We start from the raw sequence: 6166 nt of genomic DNA on the forward strand, positions 1-6166 counted from the left end.
ACTTGTCTGCCATTTGTAATAAGAATATGGCAGGCTGTACCTCAATGATCCCCAGCTTCTCCATTACAAAGAGTGGCATAAGATTTATGCTTGACCCTAGGTCACACAGAGCTTTCTCAAAGGTCATGGTGCCTATGGTACAGGGTATTAAGAATTTACCAGGATCTTGTCTCTTTTGAGGTCAAGTTTGTTGAACCCATGTATCTAGTTTACTAATAAGCAAAGGAGGTTCACCTTCCCAAGTCTCATTACCAAACAACTTGGCATTCAGCTTCATGATAGCTCCTAGATATTGAGCAACTTGCTCTCCAGTTATATCTTCATCCTTTTCAGAGGAAGAATAGTCTTAAGAGTTCATGAATGGCAGAAAAAGGTTTAATGGAATCTCTATGGTCTCTATATGAGCCTCAGATTCCTTTAGGTCCTCAATAGGAACTCCTTCTTGCTTGAGAGACATCCCATGAGGTCTTCCTCATTCGGTTCACGTCCTCTCCTTCCTCTCTAGGTTCGACCATGTTGATTATGTTAATGGCCTTGCACTCTTTTTTTGGATTCTCTTCAGTATTGCTTGGGAGAGTACTAGGAGGAGTTTCTGTGACTTTCTTACTCAGCAGGCCCACTTGTGCCTCCAAATTTCTGATGGAGGACCTTGTTTCACTCATGAAACTTAAAGTGGCCTTAGACAGATTAGAGACTATGTTTGCTAAGTTAGAGGAGTTCTTCTCAGGATTTTCTATCTGTTGCTGAGAAGATAATGGAAAAGGCTTGCTATTGCTAAGCTTATTTCTTCCACCATTATTAAAGCCTTGTTGAGGCTTTTGTTGATCCTTCCATGAAAAATTCGGATGATTTCTCCATGATAAATTATAGGTGTTCCCATAGGGTTCACCCATGTAATTCACCTCTGCCATTGCAGGGTTCTCAGGATAATAAGCTTCTTCTTCAGAAGATGCCTCTTTAGTACTATTGGATGCATTTTGTCATCCATTCAGACTTTGAGAAATCATGTTGACTTGCTGAGTCAACATTTTGTTCTGAGCCAATATGGCATTCAGAGCATCAATTTCAAAAACTCCCTTCCTCTGAGGCATCCCATTATTCACGAAATTCCTCTCAGAAGTGTACATGAATTGGTTATTTGCAACCATGTCAATAAGTTCTTGAGCTTCTGCAGGCATTTTCTTTAGGTGAATGGATCCACCTATAGGATGGTCCAGTGACATCTTAGAGAACTCAGATAGACCATAATAGAATATATCCAGAATTGTCCACTCTGAAAGCATGTTAGAAGGACACCTTTTGGTCATCTGCTTGTATCTTTCCCAAGCTTCATAGAGGGATTCACCATCTTTTTGTTTGAAGGTCTGAACATCCACTCTAAGCTTGCTCAGCTTTTGAGAAGGAAAGAACTTAGCCAAGAAGGCCACAACCAGCTTATCCCATGAGTCTAGGCTATCTTTAGGTTGTGAGTCCAACCATGTTTTAGCTCTGTCTCTTACAGCAAAATGGAAAAGCATGAGCCTTTAGACTTCAGGATCTACTCCATTAGTCTTAACAGTCTCACAGATCTGCAAGAACTCAGTTAAAAACTGGTAGGGATCTTCTGATGGAAGTCCATGAAATTTGCAGTTCTGTTGCATTAGAGCAACTAGTTAAGGTTTCAACTCAAAATTGTTTGCTCCAATGGTAGGGATTGAGATGCTTCTTCCATCAAACTTGGAAGTAGGTGTAGTATAATCACCAAGCATCCTCCTTGCATTATTGTTGTTAGGTTCAGCTGCCATATCCTTTTCTTGTTCGAAAATTTTAGTAAGGTTGTCTCTGGATTGTTGTAATTTAGCTTCTCTTAGTTTCCTCTTCAGAGTCCTTTTAGGTTCCGGATCAACTTCAACAAGAATGCTTTTTTCCTTGTTCCTACTCATATGAGAAAGAAGAGAACAGAAAAGGAAAAGGAATCCTCTATGTCACAGTATAGAGATTCCTTTATGTTAGTAGAAGAAGAAAGGAATAGAAGAAGGAGCAGAGTTAAGAATCCAAACACAAGGGGGAGGATAGATTCGAATTCTTGAAATAAGGAGAAGTGTTAGTAAATGAATAAATAAATAGAATAGGATGAGAGAAGGAGAAATTTGAAAATAAATTTTGAAAAAGAGTTAGTGATTTTCGAAAATTAAGAGAAGAAATAAAATTAGAATTAAAATTTGAAACAATTAATTGATTAAAAGAATTTTGAAAAAGAGGGAGATGATTTTCGAAAATTAGAGAGGGAAAACTAGTTAGGTGGTTTTGAAAAAAATAAGAAACAAACAAAGTCAGTTGGTTAGTTGAAAAAGATTTAAAAATCAATTTTGGAAAGATAGGAAGTTAGAAAAGATATTTTGAAATCAAATTTTTGAAAAAAGATATGATTTTAAAAAAAAAATATGGTAAGAAGATATGATTGTAAAGATATGGTTGAAAAGGATTTAATTTTTAAAATTAAAATTGATTACTTGACTAACAAGAAACTAAAAGATATGATTCTAGAATTTAAAGATTGAACCTTTCTTAACAAGAAAGTAACAAACTTCAAATTTTTGACTCAATCACATTAATTGTTAGTAAAGTTTTGAAAAGTATGAAATAAAATTAAGAAAAAGATTTTGAAAATAAATTTTAAAAATTTTCGAAAATAATAAAAAAATGAAAAAGATTTGATTTTTGAAAAAAATTTTGAAAAGATAAGGTTTTTTTTTAAATTGAAAATTTGACTTGACTTATAAGAAATAGCTAAGTTTTAAAATTTTTTGACTAAGTCAACTAAAATATTCGAAATTTATGAGAAAAATAAGGAAAAGATATTTTTTAATTTTTTTTAATTTTTAATGAATAGAGAGAAAAACATGAAAATGACTCACAACATGAAAATTATGAATCAAAACACATGATGCATGCAAGAACACTATGAATATCAAGATGAACACAAAGAACACTTTGAAGATCATGATGAACATCAACAACATATTTTTGAAAAATTTTTGATGCAACGAAAACATGCAAGACACTAAACTTAGAAATCTTCAATGCTAAGACACTATGAATGCAAAAATGCACATGAAAAACAACAAAAGACACAAAACAAGAAAACATCAAGATCAAACAAGAAGACTTACCAAGAACAACTTGAAGATCATGAAGAACATTATGCATGAAATTTTGAAAAATGCATAAATTTTTAGAAATATGCAATTGACACCAAACATAAAAATTAACTCAAGACTCAAACAAGAAACACAAAATATTTTTTATTTTTATGATTTTATTAAATTTTTTTGGATTTTTAATTTTTTTCGAAAATAATTTTTAGAAAAACGAAATCTAAAGAAAAATTTTTTGAAAGATTTTTGAAAACTTTTTTTTGAAAAGAAAATTACCTAATTTGAGAAACAAGATGAACCGTTAGTTGTCCAAACTCGAACAATCCCCGGCAACGGCGCCAAAAACTTGGTGCATGAAATTGTGATATCTAATAATGGCATTCAACTTGGTGTGCGCATCTACTAACTCAACACTTTCTTCACAACTTCGCACAACTAACCAGCAAGTGCACTGGGTCGTCCAAGTAATAAACCTTACGTGAGTAAGGGTCGATCCCACGGAGATTGTTGGTATGAAGCAAGCTATGGTCATCTTGTAAATCTCACTTAGGCGGATAATAAATGGTTATGGAGTTTTCAAATAATAATAATAAATAACAGAAAATAAGGATAGAAATACTTATGTAAATCATTGGTGAAAATTTCAGATAAATGTATGGAGATGCTTTGTCCCTGTTGAATCTCTGCTTTCCTACTGCCTTCCTTCAGTCCTTCTTACTCCTTTCCATGGCAAGCTGTATCTAGGGCATCACTATTGTCAATGGCTACATCCCATCATCTCAGTAAAAATGGTCCAAATGCTCTGTCACAGCACAGCTAATCATCTGTCGGTTCTTGATCATGTCGGAATAGAATCTATTGATTCTTTTGCGTTTGTCATCACGCCCAACAATCGCGAGTTTGAAGCTCGTCACAGTCATTCAATCCCTGAATCCTACTCGGAATACCATAGACAAGGTTTAGACTTTCCGAATTCTCAAGAATGGCTGCCAATAATTCTAGCTTATACCACGAAGATTCTGATTAAGGAATCCAAGAGATATATGCCCGGTTTAAGGTAGAACGGAAGTGGTTGTCAGTCACACGTTCATAGGTGAGAATGATGATGAGTGTCACGGATCATCACATTCGTCATGTTGAAGTGCAATGAATATCTTAGAACATGAATAAACTGAATTGAATAGATACATAAGTGCAACGAATATCTTAGAACATGAATAAATGGAATAAACTGAATTAAAACTTGAGGTACAGCAAAGCTCCACACCCTTAATCTATGGTGTGTAGAAACTCCACCGTTGAAAATACATAAGTGAGGGTGGTCCAGGCATGGCCGAATGGCCAGCTCCCAAAACGTGATCAATAGTCTCCTAAGATGAACAATAGAATAAAACTGAGACCAAAGATGTCTAATACAATAGTAAAATATCCTATTTATACTAGACTAGCTACTAGGGTTTACAGAAATAAGTAATTGATGCAGAAATCTACTTCCGGGGCCCACTTGGTGTGTGCTGGGCTGAGCTTGAGCTTTACATGTGCAGAGGCTTCTTTTGGAGTTAAACACCAAGTTGTAACGTGTTTTTGGCATTTAACTCTGGTTTGTGACGTGTTTCTGGCGTTTGACTCCAGAATGCAGCATGGAACTGGCGTTGAACGCCAGTTTGGATCGTCTAATCTCGAATAAAGTATGGACAATTATATATTTCTGGAAAGCTATGGATGTCTAATTTCCAACGCTGTTAAGAGCGTGCCATTTGGAGTTCTGTAGCTCCAGAAAATCCATTTCGAGTGTAGGGAGGTCAGAATCCAACAGCATCAGCAATCCTTTGTCAGCCTTTTATCAGAGTTTTGCTCAGGTCCCTCAATTTCAGCCAGAAAATACCTAAAATCACAGAAAAATACACAAACTCATAGTAAAGTCTAGAAATGTGAATTTTAGATAAAACTAATGAAAACATCCCTAAAAGTAGCTAGATCCTACTAAAAACTACTTAAAAACAATGCCAAAAAGCGTATAAATTATCCGCTCATCAATAGGCCGGAAGGCGGAGCTTATAGTACGGTTAGAAAATCTGTCTCCATCAGTAGGAGGTAGCAGCTGATCTGCTTTTTCCTTCTCTGAAAGAGTGTTCTTGGCATAATCGGAGAATGAAGAAGCAGTGGAAGATTGAGATTACTTTCATTTTCTAGAGGTAACTTTTGCTTTCCCTCTATCCGACATCCTAAAAGAACAGATATGATAGATATAAACAATTAAGCCAAGTAGAGGAATAGAAAGCAAGGATTGACATATTCATGAAGTGAGCTAAAAGAAGAGAATCCTCGGAATGTAAGCAAACAGATTTCAAACGACAATTAGACCAAATACAAAACCAAGAAATTCATGCAATAACACCAAAGTGCTTGTTTGTTAAGCACAATAATCGTCATACCCAAAAGAATGTGAAAGGGTTAGTTTGAAACTAAAAGGAAAAATCAGCCGGTTAATCAAGTTAGAAGTCAGAAAACTGGTTCAAAAATTAGTGGTATGACGGTTATCGGCTCAATGAAGAGAAATTCAAAAAGTAAGGAAAACAAGCACACTCATATTCATAAGAATGGTGCAAGTCATTGATGATGAAATATGAATTTGCATAAAAGCAGAGAATAGGAAAGCAAATCATCAACAATGCACAAGGTCATTAAGATTGTAACAATTGGTGTTGAAAGATGTGAAACATGCACTTTGTGTAACTAAAAGTAAGTTGAAGACAATTTCAAATTAAAAGGGTCACACTAGTGGAAGGTACCAATTATTACAAAAGAATGAACCTTATTCAAAAAAGATACAAGTTAAGATCAAATGGTGAGCTTAGCATTGGCTTCATTAGTCAAGTAAGTTGAAAATTGTACCTTGACCAAGAAGTCATAAGACATTGGACTTAAGTTGAAATGTGAAAATATAAGAAAGTTCAAATTGACGAGCTAGGCAAGGTACTATTTGACATAAAAATCCGACAAATAATTCCTTGAACTAACTTTTCAAT

The 6166-nt window shown here is 34.9% G+C and overlaps 1 non-coding gene across 1 annotated transcript; it reads left to right on the forward strand.

Annotated features, from left to right (window-relative positions):
- Positions 1-1277: 1277 nt before the first annotated feature.
- LOC112708507 (small nucleolar RNA R71) lies at positions 1278-1385 on the forward strand. The gene has a single exon (XR_003156361.1). It is a non-coding gene; the product is annotated as a small nucleolar RNA R71 (small nucleolar RNA).
- The last annotated feature ends 4781 nt before the right edge of the window (positions 1386-6166 follow it).

Source organism: Arachis hypogaea, chromosome 8 (genome assembly GCF_003086295.3).
Source record: "Arachis hypogaea cultivar Tifrunner chromosome 8, arahy.Tifrunner.gnm2.J5K5, whole genome shotgun sequence".
In the NCBI taxonomy this organism is placed as follows: Eukaryota; Viridiplantae; Streptophyta; class Magnoliopsida; order Fabales; family Fabaceae; genus Arachis; species Arachis hypogaea.